We start from the raw sequence: 21,274 nt of genomic DNA on the forward strand, positions 1-21,274 counted from the left end.
CATTTTATTTTCATAGAGAAAGCCATACTGTGGTCCAGAGCTAGAAAAAACAGCTGACTGAGGGTGGAGTAAGAAAGAAAGAACCAAGGCATGATGTTGTCCTGTTTTTATTGAGAGGTAGATCTGGAATTACTGCACTGCCACAGGTGGACATGACACAGCCCCAATAGAGCCCTCTCCCTAACTATTCCTCTCGTTCAACTCCACTTACTCAGAACTGATTAACTATGTATACAAGAACAATCCTTAATGTCCCTACCACAAGAAGAGCTCTCTAACTATTGGGTGTGTCCATTCCCAAAATTAAATTATGGGAGATGTTTTGTTTTTAAGTAATCATATCATACCTATGTAGGACTGCCCTATACTAATATCACAATCGCCTGATCTTCCAGTAAAAACCAGAGAATGAATCATTAGTTCCTGGTTAAAGAGACCTTAGGCAGCCTCTGGGAATAGAGTAAAAATTGAATTTGTAGATTCTAGAAATCATAGCTTTAGTGTTTAAAGGAACTTTAGGGATCATCAAGTCTACTTTCCTCAGTTTATTTCATATTTCAATTTGGTTTTTTTCTAATTTTAACAACCATCAGAAAAGGAGGGTTCCCTTGGAACATAAAAAGAAGATTGTACCTGAAACAATTATTCTCTATTTATATAGAGTAGTTTGAATTTTCTAAAACATGCATATCAAATTCCATAAATTATTTTCAAAGCTTCCCTTTTTGTTTTTTGTTTTTTAACATTTTATTTATATGTTTTGTTTTTATATTATATACATTTCAGGAGAGATCTTTTCTAATGAAATAAAACAATCTTAGTAAAAGTAATAGGGATTTCATCTGAAAATACATGTAGCATTTCATATCTGTTGTACTCCTTCCACCTCTCTCTTTTAAAAAGCTAACAAAAAGGACAGTTAAGTGGTACAGTGTATAGAAGATTTACCCTGGAGCAAGGAAAATCTGAGTTCAGATTTAGCTTCAGAAACTTGGCATGTGCTATCTATGAGACCCTGAACAACTCGCTTAATCCTAATTGCCTCACCAAAAAAATAAAATAAAAAAATTAACAGAAGTCTATTTTTTCCTTGCTCTCTATCCCCACCCAATTGGGGGAAAAAAGAAAAAAGTTTCTTTTAACAGATATGCAATAAAGCAAAACATTCCCCCAATAACTATCTACAAAAATACGTACATCTCCCACTGCACCTTAAATCTCTCACATCCTTTCTGAACTTCATTCTGCCTTCTTCTGTACAGTGTTTTTTTAAAGTCTTAAAGAACCTTATTTTAAATTCTCTTCTTTCTTTTCTTTTTTTGGCTAATTTCTTCTCTAAATCCTAACTCCCTTATTTAAAATGAAGGAAAAAACAAACTTGTAATAAATAAGCAAAGGCCAAAAAAAAAAAAAAAAAAAAAGAATCCACATGATAATCATATCTGAAAATGCATATGTCTTAGTACATCTTTTGACAATCCCCTCTCAGGAGTATGTAACATCCTTCATCAATGGTCTTTTGAAGTCATGGTTAGTCATTGCTATGATCAAAGTTCTTAAATCATTTATAGCTGTCTTTCTTTATATTTCTATTCTTATATAAATTATTCTCCTGGTTGCACTCACTTTACAATGCATCAATTCATACAGTCTTTCCAGGATTCTTTGAAAACATCTTTCATAATATCTCAAGACCCAATAATATTCCATTTTCATCATAATGTATTCATCTATTCTCCAATTGAGAAGCACCATCTTCTTTTTTTCTTTTAAACACTCTACTTAGCATCTTTCCTCTAAAAATAAAGTTCATTTTTTCTTGTAACTATTCCTTTCCTCTTTTTTCCTTTATCTTAACTCTTCTTTTCCCTATCTCTGACTTCCTGTTAAATTTAATGTATTTCTACACCAAACCCCATGTGTGTCCACATGTATGCATAATCTTTCTTTCTTTCTTTCTTTCTTTCTTTCTTTCTTTCTTTCTTTCTTTCTTTCTTTCTTTCTTTCTTTCTTTCTTTCTTTCTTTCTTTCTTTCTTTCTTTCTTTCTTTCTTTCTTTCTTTCTTTCTTTCTTTCTTTCTTTCTTTCTTTCTTTCTTTCTTCCTTTCTTCCTTTCTTCCTTCCTTCCTTCCTTCCTTCCTTCCTTCCTTCCTTCCTTCCTTCCTTCCTTCCTTCCTTCCTTCCTTCCTTCTTTTCTTTCTTTCTTCCTTCCTTCCTTCCTTCCTTCCTTCCTTCCTTCCTTCCTTCCTTCCTTCCTTCCTTCCTTCCTTCCTTCCTTCCTTGTTTGTTTATGTTTGTTGTGCATGTTTATGTGAATGTGTTTCACCTTCCTTTGTCAGATTTGTGTACATGAGGTTTATCTATCCTTATCTGACCCGGCCTGCGGGTCTCGAACTAGGGACGGCTGAAGTCACACATCAGTCTGTAAGCCAGAGGCTGGGGGAGGCGTTTGCCTGGGGGATGGGCTGAAAAGAAAGAAACGGAGGCAACTCTGGCAGAAGGTAGAATAGCTACTTTATTGAAGGAGGGTTTGCCCCACACCCCACATTCCAAGAATTAATAAAAGACCTTGGTTTGTCGAGTTCTAAGAAATATGCTCAACAAAGCATGAGAACATCCTGCCTCCGAACATCACAAGGGACACACATATCTACCACCAGATGTCCCATAATCGACAAATGTTACCTTGTTATACGACCCCTAATCATGGAATGTTTTTTCAAAAAACTGCCTACGTGACCAAGCCCCTATATAAACCCAAACCCTCCTTCAATAAAGTAGCTATTCTACCTTCTGCCAGAGAATAAGAAAATAAGAAAATAAGAAAAAAAAAAAAAAACTTGCGTTTTCCGGGATGTGGGAAAACTGGGACACTGATACATTGTTCGTGGAGTTGTGAACTAATCCAACCATTCTGGACAGCAATTTGGAGTTATGCCCAAAAGGCCATCAAACTGTGCATACTCTTTGATCCAGCAGTGTCTCTACTGGAATTATATCCCAAAGAGATCGTAAAGGAGGGAAAGGGACCTGTATGTACAAAAATGTTTGTGGCAGCCCTCTTTGTAGTTGCCAGAAACTGGAACCTGAGTGAATGCCCATTAACTGGAGAATGGCTAAATAATTTATGGTCTATGAATGCTATGGAATATTATTATTCTATAAGAAATGACCAACAAAATGATTCAGAAAGGCCTGGAAAGACTTACATGAACTGATGCTGAGTGAAATGAGCAGGACAAGGAGATCATTATATACTTCAATTACAATACTATATGATGATCAATTCTGAAGGACATGGCCCTCTCCAACAATGAGATGAACCAAATCAGTTCCAATAGAGCAGGAATGAACTGAACCAGCTACACCCAGTGAAAGAACTCTGGGAGATGACTGATCCACTACATAGAATTGCCAATCCCTCCAATTTTGTCCGCCTGCATTTTTTATTTCCTTCACAGGCTAAATGTACATTATTTCAAAGTCCGATTCTTTTTGTTCAGCAAAACAACTGTTTGGACATGTATACATATATTGTATTTAATTTATACTCTAACATATTTAACATGTATTGGTCAACCTGCCAACCGAGAGAGGCGGGGGAAGGAGGGGAAAAATTGGAACAAATGGTTTGGCAATTGTCAGTGTTGTAAAATTACCCATGCATATATCTGGTAAATAAAAACTATTTAAAAAGAAGAAGAAGAAGAAGAAGACAGTTGACTTGGTTCTTTTCTACAATGAAGTGATTCAAGGTAATTCCAATACCCTATAATGGAAAGAGAGAGAGGAAATGGAGAGAGAATTATAGAGACTGAATATGGATCAAAATATAATAGTCTCACCTTATTTATTGTTGTTCTTTGCTTGGTTTTTTTGTGTGTGTTTTTCTTTTTGATCTGATTTTTTTTGTGTGTGCAGCATGATAATTGTGGAAATATGTTTGGAAGAATTGCACATTTAACCTATATTGAACTGCTTCTGGTTTAGGGGAGGGAGATAGGGGGAGGAAGGCGAGAATAATTTGGAGCACAAGGTTTTGCAAAGGTGAATGTTGAAAACTATCTTTGCATATTTGGAAAAATAAAATGCTATTTAAAAAATAAATATTGCATTTTTATTTCAAAGTTTTTACTACACTCTAGTCTTTTCATTAGGAATATTGGAAAATCCTCTATTAAATTAAAGATCCATTTTTCTCCTTTAGGATTTCACTCAACTTTTCAGGTTGTTATTCTTGGTTTAAAACCCACTCTTGGTTTTGCCTTATCTAATTCAGCATGTCTCATTTATTCTTATGGCAATGGCAATAATGATAACTAACGCTTTAATATTTACAAATTTATCTTTACAACCTATTTTTCTCCTATTTCAGATGAGAAAATTAAGAGATAAAGGTTAAATTAATTCTCTAAGGTCATATAGCTAGTAAATATCTGAAGCTAGATTTGAACTCTTTGACTCTAAGTGCAGCACTCTGTGTACTATGCTACCAAAGAAGAGGCAAGATCTTCTGTAATCCTTTTTTGTGGTTTAATATTTAAACTCTTTCAAGTTACACATGGAATTTTTTTCTTTGATTTAAAAACTCATAATATTAGATATAACATTTCTGGATCTTTTCCTCTGAGTGTTTCGTTTAAGAAGTGATAAGTGGATTCTTTTTATTTTTACTTTGTCTTCTAGTTCCTTTAGATCTGGGCATATCATTTGTGATATCTTAAAATATGGTATCCAGGATTTTTTTTAATAATGGTTTTAGGGATTCTAATGATTCTTAAATTTTATCTCCATGACCTATTTTTCTAAACCAATTGTTTTTCTTATGTCAAATATCTGCTATTTTACTCTATTCTTTTAATCTTTTGTTTTTTATCTAATACTTTGTGCTGCCTCAGAGAGTACTGATTTCTGTTTGGTCTTTTTTATTTTTACAAAGTGCTAATGGCCAGAAGTGTCTCTAGTAAAAAAAAAAAAAAAAAGGTTTTTTTGGTTGTTTTTTTGGAAAAGCAATTGGGGTTAAGTGATTTGCTCAGGGTCACATAGTGTTAAATGTCTGAGATCCGATTTTAACTCAGATCTTGCTAACTTCAGGGCTGGTACTGTATTGCATCATCTAATTATTACATCTCTGGTTAATTTTCACCTTTTTTGCCCAATATTAAATTCACTTTTCTGACAGATGCCTTTTCCTATAGCCCATGAGCTTTGGGCTGATTTTCTATAGTTCAAGAGAGAATTAAGTCATTTACTATAGATTTTCTTTGGATTTCTTAATCATTATTCAATCTGGTGTTATTCTTAATGGAGCTTGTTTATTCATTTTTCTGGAATAGTTATATGGGAACTAGGTTCACTGACTTCATTCAAATAGCCATCTGAACTGGAAGTACCCCTTTACTTCATTTTACACATGAGGAAACCTTGACCCTAGAGAAGTTAAATAACTTACTTAAAGTCATACAAGTATATTACCTTGTTTTATGAACATTAGTCCTGTCTCCTCAATTAGAACACAAGAGTAAGAATAAGGATCAAAAAATAGAAAAAACAATAGGGCTGGAATTTTAACATGACTGTATAAATGTTTTCTGTGTATTTATATAGCAAGCTCAGGCTGAAAATGGTAACTTTTCTTATATTTCTCACCCAAACTATCAAACTTTTGACACTTATTACTCCTAACTATGCCATTGCAGCAAGTAGAACTAGGAAATGCAAACTTTATCCTAACACCATAATGGGCAGACAAACAAGCATCAGTATTCTCCCAAAGGCCCTTACTGCCAGTAAATCTTCCTTATCTTCTCCTATCCTTATATCAACATAATTGGATCACCCACATAACCCTGTGCACCTGCCCACTCTTTCTTGTCATTCTTCTGGAATTATGTATCACAGATAAGAGGAAATGTTAAGGTAAATGCTCCCTGGTCTCTAACCAGCTTGATACCTCTGAGCAGGTTTGGTATTGTACCTCACAGGTGAAGGATGTTGCTCTTACCAATGAGTTTCATGTAAGAAGGCAGAGTCAGTACTCAATTCAAATCAGTGGCCATTTGGTAAGCACCTTCTAGCTGTTAGGTTCTGTACTATTAGGTGGCGTTAATTGTATTGGGTGACAAGGACACAAAGACAAAAAGTCCAAAGTCCCTGCCTTTGAGGGGTTTATACTCTACTCCAATTTATGACCACTTCAGGCAAGATGATTGCTTTATGTCAGTCAGGTTGTACTTTCTCCGTGTCTGAAGGACCTAGATTTATAGTTAGAAGAAAACTCAAAGACCATCTCCTTAACCCTTTGGTTTTGCAGATGAAGAAACAGACCCAGAAGGTCACTGGCTCAGGGTCACACAACTATTAATAATTGACATTTATGGTGTTATGAAAGAGTTTTAAAAACATTAACTCATTGGAGTGTCATAGCAAACCTCTTAGGTAATTACCACAGATGTCATGGCATCTTCTTTTGCAAGTGAGGAAACTGAGACTCAGGAAAGCTATGTCAGTTAGGAAATACGAGGAAAATTCAAACCTAGGTTATCGAACTCCAAATTCCACGCTCACCCCTGGTGTATTCCTGTGGGCCCACTCCAGATGGTCTTTCTGCCTCACTGATTCATCTCCGGCTCACATTTCCTACTTCTAATTAGGGATGAGGGTGAAATCTTAACCATCTCTCATGAACTTTGCCACCTCATTAAAGACATTAAGTGAAGTAGTACCTCTTCGCCAACCTCTAGGCAAAGGCAGGGGCTCCTGGCTACTGAGTCTCACATTGTTTTGTCCTGCTGATTCATTCTTTTCTGTGTCACTTGTGAAAACAGGCAGGCTTCAGCAGGATCTACTCTGGTAGTCATTCAGTAGCTCATTCTGTAGTATCCCCCACATTAGCCAACTACACACTCTTATCTAAGTAATCTTCTCAAATAATTTTCTGCTTTTTTGAGTCAGCAGAATTTCTTAAGGAAGAAAAAATACATCATTTTTCTATCTTAGTCATAGCTTCCCCCTGAAAGGAGTAAAAGAGACTATGACACACCTAATTTGGAGAAAAAAATATGTGGAAAGGATCATAGAGATCTAAAGGAAGATATTTAGCCATTTTGGAGTAAAGTTCTCACTTTTCAAACACCTTGTGCTAAAAATATAGCATATGGCTGCATTCGGCTATATTGGGCAGTATCCACATTTCTCTTCTGCATGTTTTAATCATATAAAGTTCTTAAAATGGATTCATCAGAAATTACAAGACCCTTTGAGGTTAGATGGATGGATAGCTGTATTTCATTTGATTCTATTTTGCTGTCTTGATAGTACATTGAAGTTTCCCAGTCCAAATGATTAATGGGTTAAGGAACTGAAGTATAAGATTTTGTATGTACATTAATTTCTTCAACAAATAGTGTGTGTGCTTCCTAATTCAAAGCATGCTGTTGGGCCTTATAGGGAATAAAAAATATGATGAAGATATGGATCCTACCCTAAAGGAGTCACATTGATAGTTTAATAAATATGATACTTTCTGGAAACAATTGTTTGTTATCCTTTACAGAGGTATCTGTAAACTGACCTCAGAGAGCTACAACTTCATCAACTGCTCCAAGATACAAGCTGGATCTCACTTTCTGCCCTAGCCCCAACCATACCTCTGAACTCTGAATTTAAGATGCCCTCCGTATCTCCCCTCCCCTTTCTCCCCAGAATCACCCGAATTTAGCCAAACACAGCCATATACCCAGACAGATACAGGAGACCAAGAATTCATGTTCCTGTGGAAAACACAAATACATATGTCCATATATCAGAATAAATATAATGAGAATCCAAATAATGGCAGCTAAGAGGTACAATGGAATCTCTAATTCCTGTCCTAGATACTTACTATAATCCTGGGCAAGTCGTTTAACCTTGTTCAGTCTCAGTTTCCTTATCTTTGGATACCACCCACCTAATAGGGTTTTGTGAGGCTCCAATGAGATAATGCATGCAAAGCACTTTGCAAACCTTAAAGCCCTATATAAATGCTAACAGTGATTATAAATAGCAAATAGCTAAGCATAAGGTAGTTATAGCAGAAAAGTATTAGCAGTTTTGGGGATCAGGAAAGGTTTCTTGTGGAAGACAATATTCAATCATTTCTTGAAGGAAGAGGAGTGTAAGAGACAGAGGGAATACATTCCAAACATAAAGAGCCAAAGTAAAAATGTGGAGATGGAAGATGGAGTTTCATGTATTTGTATGTCTTTGCCCAGCATTTATTGTAACATAATATCTTGCACAAAGTAGGTATCTAATAAAATGCTCATTGGACTGGATTATAATGACCACATGATTATTCCTGTACTCTAGGTGAGAAACTTTAAAGCCTTAGCAATTATTGTCCTTTTCTTATTATTTATTTAATCATCACCAAATCCTGTCTTTTTCTCCAAATTATTTATAGATGTCCTCTCCTCTCCATGCTTTCTGTCACCACCTTGGCGTAAGCCTCATTCACTGTCTAAGGACCTCACTGAGAAGAAGGGAAAGAGGTAAATTGTTTGACATCCTTTACTATATTGCAATCTCATTTTAGATAAATTTTTCTATCTAAACAGTACCTATTCTTACATGTTCTCATGCTAAAAGATGCCAAAGAAATGGGAAGCTTGGAACTTAAATGTCACAAGTAAATCAATTTCACACCATCTTTGCCTTTGACACATTCTAGGTGGGAATAGTTCAAAGAAATGCAAAGGAAAAGAAAAAAGAGCCAAGCAGGGATCATATGTTTAAGTTATTTTTTTATCCTTATCATTGTCATTATTTCTGTGAAACCTGTGAACACAAAAACAAAAACAAAACAAAACAAAACAAAAAAAAATAGATTCTCATGAAGGAGGACTTAAGCCATATAAATAGTGTGAAATGTAATAGAATGAATAGAGAGAGTAAATGAGTCAAGAAAAGATGCCCACAGTTGAGTAGCTTCACAGGATGTTATTTCAACTCTACCACAGAACTGAGAGCTAAGGATTTGGTGGAAAAATCACTAAGGTTTTAAGTTTGAAAACAAAGAAGCTGGGAAATCCAATGCTAGGAATAGGATGACAAGCTAAAACAGAAGAGTAAGGAAGTCAATTCCATCCACAAAGTCAAAACAAGTCATTTCAGTTTAGTTGTTAAATTTGCTTCAAGCAAACAACCATATCAGGGAGAATGGGTAAAGTGTGAGAAAAAGAAAAAATAATTTACAGGGCTGTATTTATTGAAATCTTTGGGAAAATGAAAATAGACTGCTAAAGCTAGTGTCGGAAAAAATGAAGTCCAGGGGGTGAAATCTTTAGAAATTAAATGGAGGGTTTTTCTCAACCAGAGATTCCAGGGACCAATGATCAGTTTCCTTCAAGCTACTTCTTAGAAAACCTAGTGAAAAGGAAATGACTAAATTTCTAATAGTCTGAAAGCCCTAGAGAAATCATCTATAGTAGAAGTTGTTAAAAAGGTTCTTATACACACAAACCAGGAGTCCAGCAGTCCATGGATAGGTTTCAGGGAAATGAACTTTAATGGGGGAAAAAAAAAAAATCACATCTTTATTTTCACTAACTTTTTTTTTTTTTTTACAATAAACCTCTGATTTAATAAGAATAACCAGAGTTGCAAGATGACTCATTTGTACTAGAATGGGCACCGTATGGCATCATCAATGTTGCTAATTATACTAATAATACTAATTAATTATCTTTTTTATTTTTTTTTAAATTTTTAAATAAAGCCTTTTAATTTTTTTTTTTTTTTTTGGAGGCTGGTGTTAAGTGACTTGCCCAGGGTCACACAGCTAGGAAGTGTTAAGTGTCTGAGTGTTTAATTTGAACTCAGGTCCTCCTGACTTCAGGGCTGGTGCTCTATCCACTGCGCCACCTAGCTGTCACGGAAGTATGGTACTCAACAGAAATAGACATGAAAAAGAAGTGGGCTTAGCATTTAAAACAAATTGAATTTCCAATAAGTTGCTTTTGAAATGCTTACAGGACATCTAGTTGGAGATATTCAATAGGCTATTGATGCATAAGCAAAATAATGTTGCTTAAAATTAGGCAACACTGTATAGGTTAATCAAATAACAAAGAGATGGAATGAGTCCTAAATCAAACACAATAGAAAATAAGCTAATTATTATATTATATCAATAAAAATAGAATTGAAAGACCTGTTCTTGATAGAAGAAGTGAGAGAAGTAGGACGAAGATATCAGAAAGAAGGGAAGAGAAATAATTGAAATTATAATTTATAAAATAAGTTGTTTTATCTGATTTTTAACTTGTAAATTGAGTTTGGCTATGTATTAGTGCTGAGAGTGACACTAGACTATTAAAAAATAAAACCAACATCATTAACAAATTAATATACTGATAATTTTAAAGTAATATAATAGAATATATGGGAGAATAACTAATACTTGCACTGTCCCAATTGTTTTACAATTATCTCATTTGATCTTTGCCATAAACTTTAGCATTAGCTTTTATCATCCTCTCCATTTTATAGGTGAGGAAAATGAAGCAAACAAAAATGAAATGATTTGCCCAGGATCATACTGCTAGAAATTTCAGAGGCTAGATTTGAACTTTATTTTTTCTGACTAAAGCACTGCTCTATCCCCTCTGTCATCTAGCTGCCAAGTTAATAATTACTATCTCAAATGTAATGGTTCCAGATTTATCAATAAAAAGGAAGTACATTCCAGAATGAATTAGGAAACAATAACTAATAAATTGTGGCATATAATAAATTCTTTTTAAAATTTTTTGCATATTATAAATTCATAAAGTACATACTAATTCCTATAAATTTAAAATGAAGGGCTGGAATTAAATTCATGATGAAGTGAATGAATCAAAACAGGAGATGCAAATATTTCAGAATAAAACAAACATGGCTTCCTTTAAGAAAGAAAAGAAGGGAAACTACATTATGATTAAAAGCACCAAAAATAATGAAAGAATATCAATATTAAATATATCTATGCTAAATTATATAGCAGCAAGCCCTTAAAAGCAGTGCTTGCTATTCTTCAGTCATTTTCAATTTTGTCTAATTCTTCATGACACCTTTTGGGATTTTCTTGGCAGAAGTTCCAAAGTGATTTCCTTCTCTAGCTCATTTTACAAATGAGGAAATTGAGAGAAAAGGAGTTAAATAACTTGCCCAGGTACAGACAGATATTATCTATGATAGATCAATGAAGCAATTAACAAGCATTTATTTAGTGCTAACATGTGCCAAGCATTGTGGTAGACAATGGTTTTACAAAAGAGTAACATAACAAATTCCCAAGGAAGTTCTATTCTAATGGAGAGTGAGACAAATATTTAAATCCATATATAAACCTAAATATATAATAAATAAATATAAAATAGTTAAATACAAGCTAGTTTAGGAAAGAAAGAACTAATCATTGAGGGGATCAGTGAGGTAAAAAGATAATGTTTGCATTATCTCCAGGTATGTGGAGTCAGCAGTACGAAGAAGCAGAATTGAGAGTGGAATGTAGTATGTGAGAAAGAAGAAGAAAACAAACCAGTTTGGCTGGATTGCAGAATATAGAAGGGGAAATAATATCTGATAAGGATAAAAAAAAAAAAAAAAAAGAGGTAATGGCCAGGTTAAACTAAACAAATGAATTTATATTTTATCCTAGAGGCAATAAGAAGTCACTGCATTTTATTGAAATGAGTCAGGAAGAAAAAGGTTATTATAATAACAACAGAATATATTAAATATTTGGAAGTAAAGCTACCAATACATATAAAGAGAGCTTATATAAATACAACTACAAAAAAATATTCTTAGAAATAAAGGAAGACTTAAATACATGAAGAGATAGTCAATCGTCATGGCAAATCTGTATTCTTTTTTTTAATGATGATACTACTGTTCAAATTAAAGAACATCACACCATATCACTTAATTTAATTGATGGCATCCTTTGAATATTTTATAGAATTAGACAAATATTTATGGAATTTACATAGAGAGAACAGAATTATTTCTGTCCACAGAAATAATTTTAAAAGTAGGAGAGAAAAGAATATTACATTTTATTTCAGATTACATTTTAATATAATAATTATGAAAACAATCTAGAAATAAATTTTAAAATATTAAATTTGATCAGAATAATATGTCTAGTTGTAACTTCAGAATACTGATGGTGAAACATTACGTTCTATCTCTTCATAAAGAGTTGGTGGATAATAGGTACAGAGTGAGTCATACATTTTCATATATGTGCTAGTTCATTTTGCATGACTGTACTTATTTATTATAAGGGAGAGTTTTATTGGTGGGAAGAGATGTGATATAAATTGGGAAGTGATAGGGCTATTAAAGAGAGAATATCCGTAAAATATATAAAAGAAAAAAATGATCATTAGAATAGATTTGGTAAAATATGGAATTAATCTAGTTTTTTATAAACCCAACAAAACAAAATTTTAGAAAAAGACACTTTTATTCAAAATAATTGCTAGAAAAATTGGGTAGTCATCTAATAGAAAGTAGGTTTAGAACATAATAAATCCAAACATACAAAAGAGCTAAATATTACAAGTCACACATTGAAAAAATAGAAGTGATAGAAACAAAAATTGAAAGTATTATAAAATTGAGACAGATTGCAATAGATAATTCACTAAATATTTTTAGAGAAAAATATCAGATTCAACATCCCTAAATGCATTATTGTCAAATTCTAGAGCTTTATTAAGGGATTTTACAAATAACTAAAAATAAAAACATTTTATGAAGAAGCCTCAATTTTAAGTCATGAAAATGACCATGAAAATGCCAAAGCCCAAGCATGATTGACAGAAAGTCTAAAGAAATAAAATATCACTACTAGAAATTTCTACCTTACTAAATTAAGAACAATAATTGAAGATTTAAAAAATATTTATTTACAATTTCCCATCTCCAAAATTTTCAAATATTTCTAGAAGAAATAGGAAAATCAGCTAAAAGCTTTGAAACACAAATCCACATGATTCTAGTCTAAACATTTTCCCTTCCAAAGTTTTTTCTACAAGTAGAAAAATCTCAGGATTTAATATCCATGATCCAGAGCACTGAAATTTCTCTCCATGTTGACTATATTTGCCGCCACAATCTTTGTGGATGAAAAGGGAGATAAGGAAAAAGGTATTGTCACTTAATTAAACCAGATATGATCCAAAATAAGGACTAAAATTACCCTTACCTTGTTTTTGATAGTTATGTCCTTATGAGCTAAGTAAACTTAGATCCTTTGAGGAAAATATAGCCTAGCTTGTGTTAAGTAAGTCATTTATATCATCCTGATACCTGTATTTAAAATATCTGTCAACAGCCCTTATATGAAGCCCTCCTGAAAAGCAATATGGAATTGTACAAGAAAAATCTCTAAAACTTTTATAACTAGTGTTCCTACTATTACAGAGCTTTAATTGTTTCTACTTGTGAACCTTTTTCACCCCAGAAATTTTCACACTATCCCAGGTATGTAGGCACATAAAAATAGGTATACAAATCACACATTTAATTTTAACATATTTAACATGAATGGGACTAGCTCCCAGCTAGGGGAGGGGGTGGGGAGGACGGGGAAATTTGGAACAAAATGTTTTATAAGGGTCACTGTTGAAAAATTACTCATGCATTAATTAAAAAAAAAAAATCACACATTTACTAACAATAAATCATAAAAAAATATTTTTAAAGGATTCTTTGGTATGCATATAATTTTACTATTTATTAAGGGCAAAACCAAATTTATACATTAAAATCAGATGGATGTTCTTGTTTATTTTTATAGAAAGCATTAAATCTTATCAGAATATTCCATACTATTGCCATATTTTTCACCACCCCCACATTCAGTTACACTACTTGACATGGAGTTGTGACTCACAGTTTAAGAAGCTTTGTGCCATTGGACTTGTATCTTAAACTGGTTGATGACAGAAAGCTTCTATATATCACAAATTATCATGGCACACTTAACAGTATTAAAAATCTGAAAACAAAAAAGGAGATCCAAGAGAACAATGATGATGATGATGATGATGATGTGAATGAAGCAATTCCAAGTAGTTCATCTAGGATTAATTGCAACAAACAACTTTTATTCCATGGAACAAAGAGGATGAAACATATTTCTTCCCTTAGTACAGAGGAGCGGTGCAGGAGGTAAGGAAGAGTAAGATGGGTACATGGAAATATGTTGAATAAAGCCACCAAGAAAACTGAGATATGAAAGCAAGGAGCAACGCTTCTATCAGTCATTTAGACACTTTCACTCATGTTACAGCTGAGATTATTGAGAATGTTAATGATGAACAAGCTATGATTTGGGGGTAGAGGAACGGTAATCATGGTTAACTTTAGTAAATTTGTCTTACCCAAAAGCTATATCTAAAGGGTTATTCAGGCTATTTGGGTAGAGTAAAGAACCTATCAGATTCTATAAATCCAATATTTCCATAGACCTTTAAGATTTGCAAAAATGCTTTAATTTTTTCCAACTTTTGATGAATATAATAGGATTACCCCCAATTTACAATGGAAGAAGCTGGTGTCCAGAGAGTTTAGTTGTTTTGCTAATGTCACATTACATAGCTCAAAGGAATAAAAGGCAAGATGCACATACTATGAAAGTAGGGGCTTCCCTGAGAGACACCAGGTACCTCTTTTGTTGTTTTTATCCTGGTATTGATGAGATAATGCTTCTTATAAACTCATTCATAGTCTAGAGTCTTTACTTTAATCAACACCACCATTCAGTTATAGATTTTTATTTTATTATTATTATTTTTTTCTTTTTTGCTGAAGCAATTGGGGTTAAGTGACTTGCCCAGGGTCACACAGCCAGGAAGTGTTAAGTGTCTGAGATCACATTTGAACTCAGGTCCTCCTGACTTCAGGGCTGGTGCTCTATTCACTGCTCCACTCAGTATCATAGATTTTTAAATACTACTCCAAAAATAAATTTTAACAGCCCTGAGACATTTTCTCCCTATCACACGACTTGACAAAGGAAATTATCATTTTTGAAAATTTTGACAATAATCCATTTTCTATGGCCATATATATGTGATGCTTTCAACCGAACTTTAATATGGTATTACTCATCTTGGGAGCCCCTGTTCCAGCTCAGACATATTTCTAAATAAATAATAATCACCAACAATAAAAGTCACCAGTTGATACTTGGAAAGCCTTTCATTTGGAGACCATGAGAGGTTCATGTACAATAAGCCAAAAAAAGGGATATTCTCTTTTGTAAACCACTAGGGATTATCGGAATACCCAAATTTAGAAAGAAAACTGAGTGGGAGAGAGAGAGAGAGAGAGAGAGAGAGAGAGAGAGAGAGAGAGAGAGAGAGAGAGGAGAGAATATACCCAAAGTTTTTATAATGATCACATTCCTAAGTCAAAATGACTCTTTGAGAAACACATTTTTCTCCTATCATTCTTTTGTGTGTGTGAGGCAATTGGGATTAAGTGACTTGCCCAAGGTCACACAGCTAAGACTATTAAACGTTTGAGGCTGGATTTAAACTCAGGTCCTCCTGATTCTAGGGTCCTTGTCCTTTTCATTATCCTTCTTTAAAAACTGGCACAAAATTTATTTTATTCACTGACGTACCTCCATCTGTGTAGAGATAAGAATGCTATTGTTACGTTGTGCCCAACTTTTTGTGATCCCATTTGGGGTTTTCTTGGCAAAGATTCTGGAGGGGTTGGCCATTTTCTTCTCCAACTCATTTTACAGATGAGAAAACTGAGGCAGACAGGGTTAAGTGACTTCTCCAAGATCATACAGCTACTAAATATCAGAGGCTAGATTTGAACTCAGTTATTCCTGACTCCAAATCTAGCTCTCTAATCACTGCACAACCTGAAAATACAATGTTATATCTTCTCAGGGCAAGCTGCAGCAACAAAGTCAAGCAGGCTCTGACTTATCAGGAAAGAAATCTCTATTCCTCTAAGCCTCTGCCCCTCCTTCAAAATTCTGAGCCCTTCCTACATGTAAAGTCTTGTGTCAGGGGGTGTTTCCTGACTTGTGTTTTGGGGTGTTTTTTTAGAAAGGGAGGATAAAAAGGGGCTAGCAAGGTGAAGTGGGGGAGAGAATTGTGAAGGTGAATCATAGCTGTTATTGTAGTCCAGGTGAGTGTATAATGGATAAAGTTCTGGACCTGAAGGCAGGAACACCTGGATTCAAATGCTGCTGCTACTGCTCCCTTGCTGTGTCACCATAAGCAAGTCCCTTTAACTGTCTGTGTTTCTAGATAAAATGAAGGCAATAATAATAATAGCACCCAGCTCTTCTGCTTGCAGTGAGGCTCTAATGAGATAAGTATGTTGTTGTTCAGCCTTCATTTTCAAAAAGGACCTTGAGATAATGTATGCAAAGCTTACATAAATGCCAGTTATTATTCTGCATGACACATAGGTCCAGCCCTTAAGAAGTTTAGCCAACAATCCAGAACAAGGTGGGGGGACTGGGTTAATAAAACCTCAACTGACAGCTGGAAGACAAACAGTAGCCAGTGCTTTATTCCACCCAGATCTTCCAGGTTCAGCAGGGATAGGGCCTCAGTTTCCCAGATCTGACTATGCAGTCCTGCAGCCCAACCCTCCCATGTGTATGGCATCCCCTAATTAAAATGGAAGCATTTTTGAAAGCAAGAAATATCTGGCCTTCAATTTGTATTCTCGGTGCTTAGTAAAATGCTTGACATAGTAAACTAGGGGCACAATAGAGTTCCAGCCCTGAGTTAGGAGAACCTGAGTTCAAATCTGGCCTTAGACACTTAAGAGTTGTTTGACCTTGTTCAAGTCTCTTAGTCCTGTTTATCAGTTTCCTGATCTGTAAAATGTGCTGGAGAAGGAAATGGAAAATCCCTCCAGTATCTTTGCTAAGAAAACTCCAAACAGGGGCAGCTAGGTGATGCAGTGGATAAAGCACCAGCCCTGATTTCAAATCTATCTCAGACACTTAACACTTCCTGGCTGTGTGACCTTGGGCAAATCACTTAACCCCTATTAACTCAGCAAAAAAAAAAAAAAAAAAATCCAAATACAGCTGGATACAACTTATCAACAAAGTACTTTTAAAATGCCTTTCATTCCCCATTCCAAAGGGAGAATGAAATATGTATACAAAGTAGGAAGTGATCATTTTTCCTAGACTCTCCCCAGCCTACAGATGATAATAGGCAAAACAAACAAACAAAAAAGTCCTTTTTAATTATTATGAAATTGGGTCTTTTTGAATATGCTTATCTAATTATGCATGAAATAAAGGCTTCTCTATACAAGCAGCATAAGTCACATGAATTGGGAAAAGGAGATATTCCTCTTATCTGGGAAATGTTTTTGATCAATTTAAATTTCAATTATATTTTTAACTACACTGATTAGGGACCTTGTGACTATGAATAACTCCAAGCAACTAAATAAGCAAACAGACCTCAGTCTTTGGGATTTTATTGATGTTTTCTTGATAAAACACTAGGAGCACTGGGCCTAGAGTCGAGAAGACTGCCTTAAATATTTACTAGCTGTGTGACCCTGAGCAAGCCACCTAATCCCTCTCAAATTCAGTTTCTTCATCTTTAAAATGATGAGGATGATAATAATAATAATACTATCTTCCTCCTAGAGTAGTTGTAAGGATCAAATGAGATAACATTTGTAGAGTTCTTCCTAAAACTTAGAGAGCTATATAAACACTAAATACTATTATAAGAGTAGGAGCATCAAGTAAATATTTATTAAAGCCTCTTGGGACAATGTTCAGCAATGAGCCACTTCTTTATCATCTCACAATTGACTAAAAAGTGAAAAGAATATAAGATCTTATTACAAAAGAAAAAAAAAATGGCCTCTACCAGCTGTTGTTTTTGTCACAAGATGCCTCCTATCCAGATATTGAGATCATCCATAATTCCTTAGAAGACTTAGCAAGCGAGATAAACCTGTTCAAAACCTCTCTGATAATAAATCTCAGCTGAGGAACAAACAGAGATTTATGCTTGCCAAAGAAAAATTCACTATTGTGATAAAGGAAATCCAGCACACAATGCATGTCAAGAAAGGATCTGAGGGGTATTGAGGAGCTCCAGATACTCCTGTTTGTGGGTGATATTACAATGATTTGTTCATCATTTCACTTATGTCTGACTCTTCGTGACCCCATTTGGGGTTTTCTTAGATAGAGTACCTACAAAATACTCTTAAAAGCTTTTGTTTTTGACTCTCTGAACCTCCCAAGATATTACTAGCTAGACTTCTTTCTTAAGGACCACGAATTAAACTAAAATCGCTATGATTCTTCTCCTTGATAGACCACCAATAGGTCCCAGCCCCAGCCCCAGCCCCATTTGGTCATTGTTTGGGTCCTGATTGACTCGGATTGAATGTAAATAACAATCATCCCAAGGGCCTTCCTTTCCCAGATGTATTTATTCATTTATTTAGATTTATTTTGGGGCTAAGTGAAAGAGGAGATTCTTTCCCAATTGTTACTTAGCCTTAATTGCTGAATGGATGCGACCTCAATCAAACTGAGACCCATTGAGCCCTTAGCTTAAAAAGGCCAGATCTCCCATTTCATTCTGAGCCATCTCCACTAGTCTTGAATTATCCTGGTCACTGAACTCAGTTGGTTCCAGAGGAGAAAGTGAGGCAGGTGACCTTGCCCAGCCCTCCCTCATTAAATCCAATTCAGTTGCATGTCATAGCACATCTCCCTGATGTCATGGTCCTTTTTGAGAACGAAGAACAAGGTGGAGAGCACCAGCCCAGAAGTCAGAAAGACCAGAGTTCAAATCTAGTCTCAGACACTTAACACTTCCTGGCTGGGTGACCCTGGGCAAGTCATTTAACCCCAATTGTCTGAGGAAAAAAAAAAAAAAAAAAAAAGGAAAGAAGGAAAAGAAAGGAAAAAAAAGGCAAAAAACAAAGGAAAAAAAGAAAGAGGAGTACGAAGGACAAACAGCAGTCTAATAAGTGTCTGAGGCTGGAGTACAACTCCTGACTCCTAGCCCACTGTTTTATCCTCTGTGCCACTTAACTTCCCCATCACACTGATTATGTCTCTAGTGTAATCACTCAAAGGAATTTGGCTTGTCCATCCATGTAGGCCATCTGAAGGCCACCTTACAGAACTTATCTGACGTTAAGGGGCCCCCTGAACTTCTTTTCTCAAGTGACTGTTTTCCAGAGATGAAGCTTTAGGGACTTAACAGCGATCTTTTGTGACTGAAGTCTATTAAACTCTGTGTCCTAAGCCAAACCAGCCACAATCCTGGCTCTGGCTGGTCTAATCCAGATAAACTATGCAACTGAGAACCTTGTAGATAAGAAGACCATCATCTCTCCATAGTCCAGAGAAAAGAATTCAGCTTTTGCCATCCTCCTTTCTCATGCTCCCTCTCCCTTTCTTTCCTCTTCCTTCTCCCCTGTAAGAGGGAATTAATCCTTCCCCATCATCCCTTTCTCCTCCTGTGTCACTCCCACTTGGGAGGGAATTGATTTTAACTTCCCCCTGCTCTTACAATTCATGAAGTTTCTGCTTAGATCGTGATTTCCTTTGCACTTGGAATAAGAGTCCCACATGTATGTTCCTATCTCTTTTAATAAATATAGTTGCAATGCATGGATTTGTGATTTCTTTTTTGTTAACATCAACAAATAAGAAAAGTGGGCCTAGAGTTGGATGAGGATGATAAAATCATTGATTTAGAGCTACAGGGGACCTCAGAAACCATCTGGTCCAATTTTCTCATTTTACAGATGAGGAACAGAGACTGAGAGAAGTGAAATAATTTGTCCAATGTCACACAGGTATTAAGAATCAGAGTCAGTTTCTAAACTCAGATCATCCAAATTCTACAAACTACTTTAATGACCCTCACATACAACAGTACATATATGTCTCTGTGAATGTGTTGTGTTACAACAGCAAAGGTCCATCTTTTTAATAAATAAAAATGTTTTTTCTTTTTGCGAGACAACTGGGGTTAAGTGACTGTCCCAGGGTCACACAAGAAGTGTTAAGTGTCTGAGACCAGATTTGAACTCAAGTCTTCCTGACTTCAGAGCTGGTACTCTATCCACTGTACCACCCAGGGGCCCCTAAATAAAACCATTTTAAACTTTACAGGTATGCTGCATGAGGCCAGAATACAACTGACTCTAAAGAACTAAAGATGAACATCCATGGCAGGCAATGGAAAGACATTTGGAGCACATGTGAAGGCTGCCACATAGAATCTATGAGAAACTCTGAGGAAGACTAGGAATAAAGACTTCAGGAAGGAATCATATGACCTAAAGAGAAGATGTGTTATCACAATTGGAAGACTGAGTAATGAATAGCTAGAATGCATCACTGGTACCCTCAAAACTTCAGGAGAATTTGAGGAAAATCTACAACCTATGGAGCAAACTTCTTGTAAAGAATTCTTGAGAGGACACATAGAGGATGACAAATCAGAAAATCCCAAATTGATTAGGCCACATTTAAATATTTCATTATAGGAGTCAGGCATCCCCATTAACCCTCTCATTTGGGACTTTGATCAATCACTATTTCTTGTATTTTTATTAAATTTCCATAATAGAGAGAAAATACTGCTGTCTTCATTTCACAAAACATTAAAACCAAGAACCGAGAACTAATTGCATGAATTTTTCATTATTCATATAAGAATTAGTATTCAAGTATCCTATGTTCAACGTCTATCTATGTTCTTCCTGTCAGATTATAGTGCCACCCCTTGTTCCAGGAAAATTACCAAACCACAATGAGCTACATGTCAACTCAAGGGAAAACAAAGCAAATATCACTGGCAGAACATTTCAAGAAATTCTGGCACTGAAAATTTAGTTTTTGATTGTCCTGGACCTGACCTATTCCAGTCTAAGCCATTCTAAAGACCATCAGATTGTTAACCAATTATAGTTAGCCATCTTGAATAGGTTAGGCCCCACAGATGGATTGGTTTTTCCCCCTGAATATTCTGGTTTCATTACACTGGTCCAACTTTGTGAATGTGTTATTCCATATTTACTTTCTTTTTTTCTTTTTAATCTTTTTTCTTTTCTTTCTCCCTCCCTCCCTTTCTCTCTCTCTCTCTCTCTGTCTTTCTCTGTGTGGGTCTCTCTTTCTCTCTCTCTCTCTCTCTCTCTCTCTCTCTCTCTCTCTCTCTCTCTCTCTCTCTCTCTCTCTCTCTCTCCTC

General features: G+C 35.1%; 1 long non-coding RNA gene across 1 annotated transcript in view; it reads left to right on the forward strand.

Moving 5' to 3' along the window:
- The window catches only part of LOC141545757 (uncharacterized), a 50,598-nt gene extending 38,222 nt beyond the window's left edge, over positions 1-12,376 (forward strand). Inside the window, exons 4-5 of the long non-coding RNA XR_012483132.1 lie at positions 8,446-8,533; positions 11,490-12,376. This is a non-coding gene — a long non-coding RNA (uncharacterized LOC141545757). The remainder of the gene's footprint in view (positions 1-8,445; positions 8,534-11,489) is intronic.
- Positions 12,377-21,274: the final 8,898 nt, after the last annotated feature.

This window comes from Sminthopsis crassicaudata, chromosome 6 (genome assembly GCF_048593235.1).
Source record: "Sminthopsis crassicaudata isolate SCR6 chromosome 6, ASM4859323v1, whole genome shotgun sequence".
Lineage (NCBI taxonomy): Eukaryota > Metazoa > Chordata > Mammalia > Dasyuromorphia > Dasyuridae > Sminthopsis > Sminthopsis crassicaudata.